The following is a 15,758-nucleotide window of genomic DNA, read 5'->3' as shown; positions in this document are numbered from 1 at the left end:
AGATTTAGAAGTTGAAAATGGTACCAAACTTCATTATTTTCATCAACGCAATTACATCCTTGCAAGAAATGAAAGTGGAGCTACAAAAATATAAGTGTTCTCCACAAGAAGATTAAGAAAAACCAACCCCTAAAGGAAAATTCGAATTGGTACTTATACAAAATGGTTAGGAAGCATTCTCCATGAAAGGAGGAAGCTTTCCCCTCCAAAATCCCTCAAATAGTGGATCTGGTTCCCAAAACTAGGAATCTACATTAAATGACAGGGAACACATTCCTAGATTTTCTCAATCATTGGAGTTCTAGAATTTGTGCAACACTTTCGTAATATATTGTTGATTTATTATCCAATATTGATCTTCGTGTAGTAGGGAGCAAGTCCCTAAATTATCTCCTCCTCCAAATCTTCATAATTTGCCCAATATTCTGACAATATTCCACAAAAATAACTAACATTAGGCACAAATATGAAATTATCCATAAACCTTCCTAATGAACAAATTAAAGTTAAAAATATGTTATCTAATGCAAAAAGAAAGGTTTAATGTGCTGAAGGATGGTAATATGGGCCTTAATTTATGTCTAATTTAGAGGCTCAACATACCCCCTGCTGAAAGTGTTGCTCATCCTCTTAGTAACTTAGTGACCTCATTGTGCCTCATTCATGGCCCTGATGGCATCTCTCTTGTACATTCCTCAGTCCTTTCTCTTAAGAAACTTGGTTGTAGGTTCTGCAAGGACAAGCACAAAATGTAGTTGTTCTTTTCATGATTGATTTGCATTCCTTCAAGCAAAAAAACATAAATTTCCTCTTTGTAAGTGAAATTTGTTGGCTTGTAGATCCATGTCATTCACATCCTCTCTCTTGAAACTTTAATTCCAATTTCACTCATTTTTCCAACTCTTTTTGCATAGAAAAATCAATGTTTCTAGAGACCCTTAGCCTACCTTTTTACCCTTGAAGATTTTTCGATTTGGAAAGGTCTTCCACATTCTTTTCCAATCTCCTGCTGCCTTTTTCCACCATTTGGACACCTCTGAAACCATGAAAACACCCTTAGATGAGATGTTGTAGCATGCTTCCTGTAGAAGACTTGTAGTATTATGTAGCATATCACAAAATCTATCAAATCTTAACCAAAATTTCACCCCATGCTTAATTTTTGCCTCTTACCTTTCTATAACATCTTCTAGGCCTTGGACAAAAACTAGAAAGAGATTAGAGACCTCTTGGAAAGCCTCTTTTCATCACTGCGGTTTGAGTTCTATTTTGATGGTGAATGCCTTCTTGCCTTCTTCTTCTCTTTTGTGGCCTAGATGATTTCCTAATGGGATCTGGAGTTCTTTGTTTTGATTAGGTTCCTCTTAGGCACTGTTATTTTGGTTTTTAGCACAATTTGTTCCTTTCTTCCTTCTTGTTTTTCTTTTGGCTAATTTCCCTCTTCTCCATATTCTTCTACTTCTTCATTAGCTTCTTCTTCTCCTTCTTCTTAGTTGTGGGATTTCTATGGTTAGATACACCCCCCATAGCCTTCAATATAACTTTCCAAAGTTGGCAAGGCAACTGTGTATTTCTGCTAGAAGTTTTAGATATTCTTTTGTAATGACAGAGGAAAAAAATAGTTTTCTTATATTTCCTGGAGGAAGGTTGATTTCATGCTCACTCAAAAATAATTGCAATTCCCCTTCCTATCAGGCTCAATTCAAAGGAAAATCCATATTTCATTTTTGTTTTGTTTTGTAACATTTATCAAAAGTTTCCCATAGGCTGTACTACTAAAAAATGAAATTTTTTGCAGGGTTCTTATTCACATATGGAAAGGGGAAATATGTACTTACCCTACTTTGGGTATTTTCCTTCATATCCTGGGCTTTGGGAGTGAAATTCCTCAAAATCGGGGTCTTTTGCAACAACTTTTTCCTTCTTGTAGCATCTATGTTTTTCTTGTAGCATACAGTCTGTCTTTCCTGTAGCAACCCTGTTTCTCCTGTAGCAGCTATGTTTTTCTTGTAGCACACAGTCTGTCTTTCCTATAGCAGCCCTGTTTCTCCTGTAGCAGCTTTATTTTCTCCTGTAGCAGTGCAAAATCCTCTTGCATTTGTTCAGTCTTCGCTCCCCAGGTGCCTGGATTTCTCTATGAGGCTTGGGTTGCTTCCCCTTAGCTTGGAGGGAGGTTATTCCTTCAATCTATTCCTTATTTCCCTCTAATTATTCCTTTTGCTGATAGGTCAATTGCTTAATTATGATTAGGGTTGTTGAGGGAGGTTGAGGCTTCTGACCCATCCTTAACTTATAAAACCTCATCTCTCATGCATTGACAACAAATTTCTAGCTATAATACGCTCAAGAGAAGAGGTGAAGAATATTGCATACCTGTACCTACTTGATGGTTGCTGGAGAGGCATGCATATTGTTGTTGAGTTGTTGATAGATCCATGCTTCTCTAGAGGTGATAATTTCCTTTGTTTTCTTCTGCACAGGTCTTCATAGCTTGATGATTCTTTGACTGATAAGGTTGTTGTGTGCAAGTTAATTTCCACTGCCCAATCTGTTGTTGGTGGAGTGGATATGTGATGAAAGTGGTGTTGGGGGGCCTCTCTCAAAATTCCCTAAAGAATACATTATCTTTGACCCCTTTCTCCAATCAAGTTGCCTCCTGTAGCTTCTTCTTGGCCATTCTATAGTGCTACAAGATCTTCTTGTAGTGCTACAGAATCTTCCTGTAGCAATTATAGTCTTCCTGTAGCAATCTTGTTTTATGCATATCTCTCAAACGATAGACTGGATTGACCTGAAATTTTCTAAACATGTTGACATCATCCTTATGCACCTCCCCATAAAAAATCTTGGCCAACGGATACATGAATATCAAGAAAAATTAAAAATGGTTGTAGGCGATGGAGGTCAATTTCTCGAAAAGTGAATTTTCTAAAATTGCTTGAGCATGTTACCATCATCCATATGCCTGTCCCCCTAAAACAAATCAGAAAATTGATGCCCTATTTTCAAGATATGAAAAAATCAATTTTATGCCCTGTGTATTTTTACTTCCTGTAGCAAAACAGAGCCTTCCTATAGCATTTTAGGACAACAAGGAAAATGAATGGGAAAAGCTTGGGAATGATGGGTGGATGGTGGAAATAGATGAGGGTGATGGATTCACATGGCCTTGGTCTTGTTGTAGCATCCGAGAAAAGGAGGAAAAAATATGAATTTGACTTCTTTTGACTAGGCTTGTGATCAAATTTTCTTTTGGTAGCTAATCTATTTTTGTTGCTTGCAGAGGTTGGAGAGCATCCGCATTCATGAGAGAGAAATACGATGAGCAAAGAATTATTTATTTATTTATTTTTAGGCCTACTAGTCGCCTCAATGAGGTTCTCAACTAGTAGGTCTGCCTAGGCGCCTCAAAGGATGTTTTCACCTAGGATCTTCTTCTTTTTATTTTTCTCTATTTTCTCCTTTTCTAACCCATTGACCACATCATGGAGGTTTTCAATCAATGAGCCAATATCAGGCGCCTCAAAGGAGGTTTTCACTTGAGATTTTATTTTTTTCTCTTATTTTCCATTTTTTATTTTTTCCTATCCTACTCTACTTGAAAAAGCAAAATCTCTTTCAAGTATAAGAATACTTCCAATGGAGCCATATGCACATCAAGATGATAGATAAACTGATGTGTAGGCTTGAGATATATTCTTTGACATGTACCTGAATATGAGAGACCAACTTCTTTGACTGAGATGAGATTAGGAATTGTTAAAGAAGAGTGTGCGGCTGCAAATTAATAATTGTCTAGAACCATATTTCAATATAGTTTTGATGCCCCTGGTCCATTTGCTGATTTGGATCACCTTGGATGTCTTCTTCTTCCATGAAATTCAAATCTTTTTTTTTGCTGATTATTCTCTTGAACACATAGAGGATCTAATGGTGAACATGAGGGAATTTTCTCAATCTTTGATTATGAGGTTTTCTCTTCATCAAGTGCAACCCATGATTCTTTGGTCTTCTCATTTGAATCTTCTTTTTTTGCATGTTGTCCTTCAATGACATCAAGAGAATATTTTTTTTGCAATACTCTTCCTGAGCTAAGATTAATACCATTTAGATTGAGAGGAGATGTTTGGAAGTGTTGTGCCTCAACATTGTAAGTGGGTTGAACTACTTCCTTGTGTGGGTTTGGAAATGGTGGTACAAGTAGTCGAGTGGAAGTGGATAGTTGAGATGGATGTGGTTGGGGTTGTGGTTGTGGTGGAGGTGGATGGTAGGGATAACATAGAGTTAGGTATGGAGGATATTGAGGATATTGTGGATGGCTCCCATAAGTTCATTTCCAACCTTGTTTCTAAGATTGGTTTTGGGGTTGAGATGGCCAAGGTTTCCAAGGAAATGGTGTGTTCCAAATACTTTGAGATGGATGTGCATAAACTTGAAATTGTGAATTAGGATCTTGCATCATATCAGATTGAATAGGATGCCATGGTCCTCTTGGAGCTACATAACATAGCTGCATTGGCAATTGACTTGATCCATTATCCTCTTGATACACTTCCTTCAACCTTGGTAATGATGGGAAATATTTAACAACATGTGATTCTGCATGGACAACACAAATATCAACACCTTCTTTTTCCTCATCTTGCATTCTTAATATTTCTACTTTTTTTCCTAGATTGCTAAGAATTTTTGTTTTAAAGTCGTCAAACAAATTCCCAAGTTTAGCTTGACTTATCGATCTTGATGCTGATTTATTTACTCTTGCCCTTCCTCTTGAGATGCACTTGCATATATCACAAATTTATTCAAGTGATAATTGGTATACATCACCTTTACTCATGAGATCAAGGAGATCAATCCACTCATCTCTATTTTTTCTAAGTAAGAGGGTTTTTAGCGTGTTAGATCCTAAATGATGTAATTTTCCCCTCTTAACATTATACATGAACCCCTCTATTAGATATTCAAGGCTCTCATCTTCTTTTTTATTAATTCTAAATATTTCTTCCTTAAGATCATGGTCTTTGTATTTTTCTAGAAATATCATTTGCATATTAGTCCATGATTTTATTGAATTAGTCCCTAAACTCATGAACCATTTAAGAGATCTATCTTTCAATGTTGCCGGAAAAAACCTCAATTTTTGAGTGTTTCATAAGTAACCATAAGATATACAAACAATTTCAAATTCAAAGAGAAAGGTTTTCAGATCCTCTGACCTTAGACCATGAAAATTTGGAAGAAAAGATGGAGGGATGTTCTTCATGTGCACACTAACATCAATATCTTGAATGGGAAATCCAAGAGGATATTCCACATTGTTATCATATCCATCCATTTCTCCTACCTTCTCTATCACCTCCTCTTCTTCTACCTACAAAAGTGGATGGTGATGTGGCTCTTACCGCACCATGTGATCAAATGGGGGGGTTGGTGTTGGAGTTTTTTTTTTTGTTTCTTTTTAATGATTGAATGAAAACACTAATGCAATGCTCTTTTCTGTTTTTGAAATGAAAGATGCCTAATGATTTTTTATTTTTATTTATTTATTTATTTTTTGCATAAAGTAAAATAAATTAATCAAATAGGGAAGAAAACAATGCATACTTTGACACCTCCCCGAAAACGGCGCCAAAAAGTGATGAGCCTCAGTATTGCAACAAGAATGCTACAACTCTCAAGGCTACCAACTTCAATTATCAACCCGGGGTTCGTACAAACTTAAGAGGTATCGATAGGATATATGCAACATACAATGTGTCCTTCTATCGATGTCATGATGTAATGGAGTGAATGTAATGAAATTAAATCCTAAACTAATTGTAAAAATGGAAATGCTCGAAATGGAAACCTTAACTTATTGCAAGAAAGAAAATACAAGGAAAGAAAACTTATTCTAATTGCATAAAGTAAATATCATGAAATAAATATCAAGCATTACATTTCAAAGAGTTTAGATCCATTGACAGAGTTCATTGGATGTTGCAATCAAGAAAATCAACATTGTATTATCCAATTCATAAATTTGTCCATTAACCCAAATTGTTAAGATGTTTTGCAAGGGTAAAAAGGCAGGTCCTAAGTGGTGTTTATTCCTCATCAACCATTGATTTAGAGCCTAGGGGTTATGATTCAACCCTAAGGGAAAAAAACCAATATTTTTGAACAAATATGGGCAAGTATATACGTGCTAGAAGAGTGTTATAGGAAGTTACAAGTGTTGATACAGGGAGTTACAGGTTTGTTACAAGAAGATATAATTCAATGAATGACCAAGTAAATCAAATCCAAATGGTATGGGACAATTTTTTTTATTGAACATGATGTCTTAGGTCTCCATTCCAAGTGAAATCACTAAAAAATACTTCTGTTAACATGTGCTAAAAAATAGCAGAAAATTACTAGTCTAAAATCTAGAAATTCGAGAACTAGTGAGCTAGTTAATTTATCAAATGCCTAACCTAATAAAGTGAAAATGAAATGTGGTAAATTTTGTCATTAACCTAAATGTTTTTATGATATAATGCAAGTGGAATCAACTCAATTGAAGTTCATTAACACGTTCTAAAAAAAAGCAGAAAATTACTACTATTTGCCACAAGGGACTTCTAGAAATTTAGATTTGCGAATAAGAAAACTAATCCAAGTAGCTCAGTGATTACTATGACCTTCCAAAGTTTTTTCAAGGATGAAATCATGCTTGTGATCCTGAAAAATAACTTACTTCAACCATTTAACCCAATCCTACAATAAGAAATCATCAATACTAAATGCAGAAATAGGAAAAATAAGAACAAGAGATGCATGTGAATAAGAAGTGAAAAGAAGAAAAGTAAATTATACAAAAGGGCTCTAAGGATCCTAGGATGGCCAAGCCCAAGGAAAATCATGAAGGAGACCAAGATTTATAAGTTGAAAATGGTGCCAAACTTCATTATTTCCATCAATGCAATTACATCCCTGCAAGAAATGAAAGTGGAGCTGCAAAAATACAAGTGTTCTCCACAAGAAGACTAAGAAAAACCAACCCCTAGAGGAAAATTCGAATTGGTACTTATACAAAATGATTAGGAAGAATTCTCCATGAAAGGAAGAAATTTTCCCTTACAAAATCCCTCAAATAGTGGATCTAGTTCCCAATGTTATGAATCTGCATTAAATGACAGGGAACACATTCCTAGATTTTCTCAATCATTGGAGCTTGAGAATTTGTGCAATAATTTCGTAATATATTGTTGATTTATTATCCAATATTGATTCTCTTGTAGTAGGGAGCAAGTCCCTAAATTATCTCCTCCTCCAAATCTTCATAATATGACAAATATTATCACAATATTCCACAAAAATAAATAATATTAGACACAAATGTGCAATTATCTGTAAACCTTCCTAATGAACACATTAAAGTTAAAAATACATTATCTAATACAAAAAGAAAGACTTAATGTGTTGATTGATGATCAGATGGTGTTATAGACATTTTTGTGCCTTACAGCATTGAGCATGAAATGTCCATAATCCAAGGGATCCAAAGTCCCTAAAAGAGTTGTTACTGCCCCTAAAGGAACAAGGTCAACCAATGACAGCTTCTCCCAGAAGTTCTCCACCAAAAACCACTCAGAAACAGTCAATTCAGGATCAATTCAGAAGCTCTTCTAGCTGCCTGCGTTGCAATGCACCCCAGTACACTAGCTAGGTGCGTTGCAACGCACCTAAAAGCACTACCAGGGTGCGCTGAGCGAGAAATGCCAAATGGCAATGTCATTCCGCAAGGTGTACAGACACTGGAAGCTTCCAGAATCTTCCTCAATGACACTTGCCTCAATGAATTCGACTAGTGATGAGTAAGAGGCTCTCAACCTCCAAGTGGAAGCAAGAACTGACAGAGAGAAGCCACAAGTCAAAACATAAGCTGACTCATCCTCTCTGCTTACATCTATATATGGATCTCTCACCCAGAGGTCCAGGAGGCTGGAATTTTGTACTTTGCAGAGAATTGCTGTTGGTTTGAGATTGAGATTAGTACATTGGGTGATTTATGCTTTGTTGGAGGAGAGGAAGGGATTCCTTTGCTGGGAGGTAGATGCTGGATCGGGACTCACTTGGTTGTATCTCCTCTTGGACTTTCTTATCATATCAATAAAACTATTTGAGTTTCTCCTATGTGCTTGTATATCAATGATGCTTTGTTATATTTGTACATTTAGTTTATATCTGATCCTAAACTAGTTATGAATGTAAATCTATGTCTTTTGTGTAGTTTTCCTCTCTTGTGATCTTGCAGGAACTTGGTGTAAGCTGGACCAGTGAAGGAGCAAGCAGTGGGAAGCAAACAAAGGAGAGAGTGATTGGATCGACAAACTAGCGGAAGACACCGGTTAGTTACATCCTTCTTCTCCATTTACATTTCATAAAGAAGAATACTCAGATAGTTTTCTTTGTTTGTTGTTAAGGCACTATCACACCTTAGAGTGGGATAGGGGCATTCCGAATTGGATACTTTTCCCAACAACAAATTGGCGACTCCACTGGGGAGCGTATCTTGTTAGTTTATTTGTGTTTCTATTGTTGTTCTTCTCATAAACTCAGGAGTGCCGAATCGAACTGCATTTGCCATTTTCAAATGCAAAGTAGAGATATGCTACTCTAGTCCATTCGCTGGGCCTGTTTATGATCTGAACAGCTGATCCACAAGTGCTCTAACAACCCTTTGTGATAGATCTTAGTCCTCCTTTAAATCATCCCTCTAATTGTACCTAATTGATAGCTTTTATCCGACCAAAAACTGTAGATTAAATTGCAAACCGTGACCCAGAACCCAGAAACAACTCTTGTTTCTGCTTCAGCGCAGACTCTGTGAAGAGGTTCTGCATTTCAATGCAGGTCCCGTGAAGGCTACCTGCGCTGAAGTTTAGTTTCTCTGTGCTGGGGGTGCGCTGATCAGCCTTTGCCTTGTGCAGCTGTGGTTCCCTGCTTCCTTTTGCTCAGTTTTATCTCTGTTTTTTGTAGCCTGTTATCAGTGTGTGTACCTATCTGAAACCCCTTTTCTTTGCCTCAATTCCGCCTCAGTTGTATAAAGAAACTGTATTTGTTCTTTGTGTATTTGTTACATCATTTGCAGTTTCCCATCACAAAAGTAAACTAGTCATACTGTCGCCCTTAGATCTAGACCTGTCGTAAGTGTCGTTTTGATCTTAGGAGTGAGTTTGTTTGCTGTTCACAGTTGATTACGCTTTTACTTTTGTCTTTTGGTTTGAATTTATGCATTTCTAGTGTCGAAACAAGTAAATCATAAAGTGTCGTAATCGTCTTTTTGATTGTGTTTTTCACTTGAAATCGAATTCAAATTTGTACAACAGCTTTCTTTTTAGGCATCAATATTAAGAAAGTGAAAACAAATACATGCATATGTGCATTTGCATTTTGACAGTTTGTATGTGTTGATTTAGGAAAAGTGCATTTACAGTGTGCTCTATGCTCTTTGAGAAAAGATTGTGTCTTTCTTTTCCCCTTGTAGCTAGGATTTTCATTGTTGAAAAGATATAAAAGCTTGCTTATCATCTTTAGACTGCATTTAGGAATTGTATCATACATCTCATGGTGATCCAAAAAGGCAAACTTCTAAGAAAGATCAACCTAAAATAAATTGAATGAACTTAACAACGCTTTGTAACTTAACGCACAACATAGAGGTCTAGGCTAGAGACGTGTTCCGGCGTCGTAAAACCTGGTCACTGGTCGCCTCACTGATGGTTGGGTGATTCCTCCTGAGAGACGATAAGTGCCAGTACGGATTGTGCTCCCACGTACCGTCGAGTATATATTGGGAGACCCCTATAGGCATAAAACGTTTATCCATAGGAAGCCGTGTCGGCCGCCCTACTGATCACAATGCACTGAACACAACATTCGGGAAGATTGACTGCCCGTACCTTAACAAGTATTCTGCGGTTTTGCGAAAAGTTTGGCACACCCTCTACCTAGAACTCCAGAGCAGTCCCTTTCGTTCCTTTTCAGACTCCTTAACGGAAAAGGTCCATCTGAGCACTTGTCACTTCAGGCTCATTAAAAATCGAAGGAGACTAGAGTCATCTTTTGCTTTTTCTCGACTCTTTAAAATTGAAAAAGCAAGTTGTGTCTAAGCGTCGTTAAAATTTATTTTAAATGGAATAATCACCCTCTTTCCTGCGTTGATCTTTAGGTTGAGAAAATGGAGCCTACCAACCAAGGAATTCCCCTTGGTGGAAATCCTAGTCCCTTCTCCTCTTGGGGAGATGTTGGTGTGCCCCATATGGCCACATTGTCGCTTCCAGGACTGACAATTGGCCTGCCGGTCTGGCTCTTCTCAACCAATGTCGTTCAGAACACCACTATTCCTGAACAGTCGAATCAACAATTAGACGAGTCTAGAATTTCCCACCAACCTTCTACTTTCTCTCATTCCTCCTCTCTTCCTTCCTCTTCGCGTGACGGGACTGGTAAAACTAAAAACCAAGCTCCCAAGGAGAAGAAGGAAAAGAAGAAGAAAGAGAAAAAGAAGAAGGAGCCAAAGGCAAATAAGGGAAAACAAGTGTCGTCTGATGAAAATCCACACACAGCACTGACCAGGCCTAAATCGCCATGTGTCATCTGCAAGGGAGACCACTTTCACAAAGATTGTCCTTGCATCCCTCGGATACTAAAGGACTGGTCTCCCCATTTGCACAATCCGGTGTCATCAACCTCTGATAGCCATGCTGAAAGTACACCGTCAACTAGCGAAAGTGAAGTTCTAGGACAAAAAGGGAGAACTAGACCTCCCTGTAGACTGTGCGAAGGCAACCATGCCCTCCACTGTTGTCCCTTCTTAGACGAGGCTAAAAGAGTCTTGGAAGATCGTCCGGTTTCACCGTTACGACTTCCTCCTGGATATAAAAAACTCTTACCGAGTCCTTCGTTAGTTGAGAATCCAGCTGGCCCGCTCAAGTGGTCAGCTGAAGCGTCTATCATTAAGGATAAACCTACTGAATCCATACCAGACGAAAGTCAAAAGGTCGAGGCGGCAGTTGACCCGGTCTTGCCTTCAGAGGTATTATCTTCGAATGATACAGTCACTGAAGAGGATAAGGATGACACCATCCAGATTCTTTTCATCAACACAGACTCCGACGAACACGGGGGCAATCCACCCATTCCTTTATCGCAGGAAGGAAGTTCGTCAGAGCAATATCCGGCCATCTACTCGGTCCCACCACCAAGCAACCTGGTTGTATCCTTCGACTGGAACCAACTAGGCAGACCCCGGTTGCCAGCAAGCATACCATTCCGAATTATCGTCCAAATATATAGAATGGTCATGGCTGGCACCATCATTGATGAGGGGGCATCTGTGAGTATCCTTTCCTCTATTGCTTGGAAAGCGCTTGGTTCGCCATCGCTTTTGCCTGAAATGAGAAATCTGACAGGCTTCGATAAAGGAACCAGTCGACCTTTAGGGATCCTCCCCAATGTGCCTATCACATTGAAAGGGAAGACCGTTCAAATGAACGTGATGGTCGTTCAAGGACCCTTGGATTATAACCTACTCCTTGGACGAGACTATATATATTGCATGGGAGCCATCGTCTCCTCACTCTTTAGAGTAATGTGTTTTCCGCACGAAGGAAGAGTGGTCAAGCTCGTGGACCAACTTTCATTTCCCGGATCACGCATCGCAAATAGTCATATACCATCCCTAAACGGTCTCTTCACGCAAGAAATGTCTCAACCCACGGTCCGTCCTCCCGATGAGCGCGAGTAATTCGGAGGGATATGACTGGAACCCAGGGGGCATGCGTCCTGGTCTGCTTCGGCAGGAAAACTTTGGGTATAGGGTAGGTTTCCGCGGGAGAATATGACTAGTCTGTACCCTGCCCATGCTGGAAGAGGGTTATTCTAGAATAAGATTCTTTTGTCAAAGTTATGTGTTTGGCACTCGTTGTCACTCACCTTTGTCTATCTCGGTAGACATCGCTGAGGAAATGTTTTGTTTGCTGCGCAAATGAGACAATCTTTGGTAACCTGAAAGAGGTAGGCCCTTCCTGGTAGAACAAATGTTTTATCTGCAAATTGAGGGGTAACCTTGAAATCGTACTTTATGCCTGGGGGCATGCAAACCTTTTTGAGTGCAAGCAAGGGGTGGCTATTTATTTTTTAAATTTTTAGGTCCTCCCTTTAAACCCGTAGGTCTAACCCTTTAAACTCGTAGGATTAGTCGTTTCCGAACTTGCATAAAGAAAGGATTCCAGGAGCAAAGCTTTGTAAGGCGCAAGCTCCATAAAAAATGGAATCTTACATGAGACATTCTTATCATATGACTGGATTAATCGAGCAGTTTTAGCACATAGTTCATGCTCGTTAAAAAATAAACATAAGACCGAGCAGTGTTTTTCCGCGTTTAAGCTCGTTAAAAAATGAACTACCCTTCGGTAAATAACCACCGTGAATGTAACATTATCAGCCATTAAAGCCTTGGTCGTGTTTGTACCGTCACCTCCACTTTTCCATTGGCCAATCATTCACCTCCATTTGATTGTTTACCCATTTTGAGGAACAGCTGCGAAGAGTGATTTCACTAGCCATCCTTGTGACACTGCTGTGCTTGGAAAATTCCGACCCTTACCTGGAATCAGCTGCTACCCATCTTATCACTCGTTCCTCAAAAGACGAGTCTTCTTTAAGATCTTTTCATCTGACTCGTAAAATATGAAAAGATTGCTGAGTTTTGGCCTTCCAGCTCGTTAAAGCGACCGGAAGTGCTACCCCTCCTCTAGATTTTAATCTTTTTGGACCTGAGGGATTATTGCACAAAAAGATCGAGCGCTTGTTTTGTTCGGCTCGTTAAAACTATCGAAAATTCATCCCTTCTGTATTGTTTTATACTTTTTCGGACTTAAGGGATTAGATGACGAAAAAGGAACTTTGGAGTTATCTTTACGTACCTTTTTAGACTCTCTAAAAATGAAAAGGACCGAGTTATCTTTGTCGTTAGACTCGTTAAAAAGATCAATAGCGACAAACTTGTCTTTAGACGAGAACGAGTTTCACTATCGCTAGGCTCGTTAAAACATAGCGATGGGTTTGCCCGAAGGGAAAATTATAGAACAAGCATATGTTATCCTCCTCAAGCTTGACAAAAATAAAGAGGTACTGGTCAGAAATGACTGGGGAAAAATTGGGAAGAAACTCAAAGAACTTTTATTGGTAGCAAGTCGCTCTTGAACATGACACTTCCACTCCATGCCTGAGTCGGGTTGGGTTGTTTCATTCACCGGTCACATCACCATGGTCTCGCCATACCATCCATCTTTGGGGTAAATGCTACCAATCCATCACATAAGTGTCGCCGATATGTTCAAGAGAAGTCATCCAGAGAAGTCAACCGTGTCCCATCCACTACCATACATTATCCTTCATTCTTTCATGACCGCCACCCTGAACCACATATCATCAGATCGTTTTCACCTCCATAAAAATCGTTTGCTCCGTTTCGTGTCACTGATGTGGGATACATTAAGGCCCTCCTTTAACGGATCGCTTCTTGTCGACATCAGCTCATTATCCAAGAAGTTGATCTAGGAACACCCCCTTCAGTACTTTGAAGCTTGCATGCCTCAATGGTAAGTTTCTCACTTCCGGCGACAGGTATACCTCAATGACCTTCGACTGAAAGATTTTGCATGGTGTTCGACGCCAAGTCCTTTATTCACGCCACGTGAATTGTACTGCAGTACCTTGAGGGTCATTATCATTATCGGTGATTCCTCTCGCGCTTGTTAACAGTTTACATCATTGACTGGTAATCAAGCGATGTCTTTCCATGTTCGACTTCAGAACATTTCTCACATGGATCGACTTGTACTTAGAGTGAAGATCGGACGAGATTGAAGACCCCGGATCTAGTTTCATCCATCCGGGCTGCGATATATATTAAGGAAAAATAAAGACATTGACATGTACATCATTGCAGCACAGATAATCATCCTACCAAAAGGATGATGATTTCTTCAAAATCATCAGTCTACCATCAGACGATTGTCTGTTCTATGTACAGAAAAATGAATTTATAAAGCTGAGCATGGGAATGCTCGCCTCATCTAGATCATGAAAACAGTATGAAAAATAATGTATTGTATTGTATCTTATTACAGGTCTCCTCCCAACATTGGAAGAACTTCAGATCCTCCTAATAAAGCATTTCACCCGATAAACGACCTCATACTTTAGGGGGCAACTGTTATAGAAATTTTTGTGCCTTACAGCATTGAGCATGAAATGTCCATAATCCAAGGGATCCAAAGTCCCTAAAAGAGTTGTTCCTGCCCCTAAAGGAACAAGGTCAACCAATGACAGCTTCTCCCGGAAGTTCTCCACCAAAAACCACTCAGAAACAGTCAATTTAGGATCAATTCAGAAGCTCTTCTAGCTGCCTGCGTTGCAATGCACCCCAGTACACTAGCTAGGTGCGTTGCAACGCACCTAAAAGAACTACCAGGGTGCGCTGAGCGAGAAATGCCAAATGGCAATGTCATTCCGCAAGGTGTACAGACACTGGAAGCTTCCAGAATCTTCCTCAATGACACTTGCCTCAATGAATTCGACTAGTGATGAGTAAGAGGCTCTCAACCTCCAAGTGGAAGCAAGAACTGACAGAGAGAAGCCACAAGTCAAAACATAAGCTGACTCATCCTCTCTGCTTACATCTATATATGGATCTCTCACCCAGAGGTCCATGAGGCTGGAATTTTGTACTTTGCAGAGAATTGCTGTTGGTTTGAGATTGAGATTAGTACATTGGGTGATTTATGCTTTGTTGGAGGAGAGGAAGGGATTCCTTTGCTGGGAGGCAGATGCTGGATCGGGACTCACTTGGTTGTATCTCCTCTTGGACTTTCTTATCATATCAATAAAACTATTTGAGTTTCTCCTATGTGCTTGTATATCAATGATGCTTTGTTATATTTGTACATTTAGTTTATATCTGATCCTAAACTAGTTATGAATGTAAATCTATGTCTTTTGTGTAGTTTTCCTCTCTTGTGATCTTGCAGGAACTTGGTGTAAGCTGGAACAGTGAAGGAGCAAGCAGTGGGAAGCGAACAAAGGAGAGAGCGATTGGATCGACAAACTAGCGGAAGACACCGGTTAGTTACATCCTTCTTCTCCATTTACATTTCATAAAGAAGAATACTCAGATAGTTTTCTTTGTTTGTTGCTAAGGCACTATCACACCTTAGAGTGGGATAGGGGCATTCCGAATTGGATACTTTTCCCAACAACAGATGGGCCTTAATTTATGTCTAATTTAGAGGCTCATCATATGATATAGGGATGAATAACTGAAGAGAAATTTGGCTCAATCATTCTATGGTCCGGTGGAACCTGTTAGTCCCATCCCGGGTTTGGATTTTGCATCATCAATATGAGGTTACTTCTCCTTGTATTTCTATAAGTATTATACTGGTTTATATGTGGATCATATGGTTGTGATTACCATGGTATATTTGTTGCTATTATGTTGGTTATGTATATGTTTTATGACAGTGGCTATGTATGGATCTAATCATGTTTTTACTAGTAAATGAATGAAAAATGTATCAATGACTTAATAGATGATAATGCAGCAAATGATATAAGGGAACAATGCTTCCTAGAAATTCTTAGATAAGTATGAGACCCATATGCTTGAATTTGTTGTTTACACCTGTAGATTACATATTTGTGATATGTTTGACGAAATG

The sequence above is a fragment of the Pinus tabuliformis genome, chromosome 3_1 (assembly GCF_031772625.1).
Source record: "Pinus tabuliformis cultivar Carrire ecotype Pingquan chromosome 3_1, CPIR1, whole genome shotgun sequence".
In the NCBI taxonomy this organism is placed as follows: domain Eukaryota; kingdom Viridiplantae; phylum Streptophyta; class Pinopsida; order Pinales; family Pinaceae; genus Pinus; species Pinus tabuliformis.
The sequence above is the reverse complement of the archived record's forward strand: the minus strand, read 5'-3'. Positions refer to the sequence as shown.